Source organism: Etheostoma spectabile, chromosome 21 (genome assembly GCF_008692095.1).
Source record: "Etheostoma spectabile isolate EspeVRDwgs_2016 chromosome 21, UIUC_Espe_1.0, whole genome shotgun sequence".
NCBI lineage: Eukaryota > Metazoa > Chordata > Actinopteri > Perciformes > Percidae > Etheostoma > Etheostoma spectabile.
Genome location: NC_045753.1, coordinates 14,109,295 through 14,109,540, shown reverse-complemented (window position 1 = coordinate 14,109,540; position 246 = coordinate 14,109,295).

Here is a 246-nt window from a genome sequence, read left to right as displayed (position 1 = left end):
GCGCAGCCTCCAACTGAGCTTGACGACCTGGATGTGACGGGAGCAACCTGTCTGAAAGTTGTAAGTCTTCTGGTTAGTGACAGACCAATTTTATCAGCCAGCCAATATATTGGGCCAATATTAGCGTTTTTACATGTATTGGTACTGTTGTAAATTCATAACTAACATCGCGTTCTGTTGGATCTCTGAGGAAAAGGAGGCTGGGGGTCGAATTGAGAATTAAGAAAAGGTTTAATGCAACAGCAG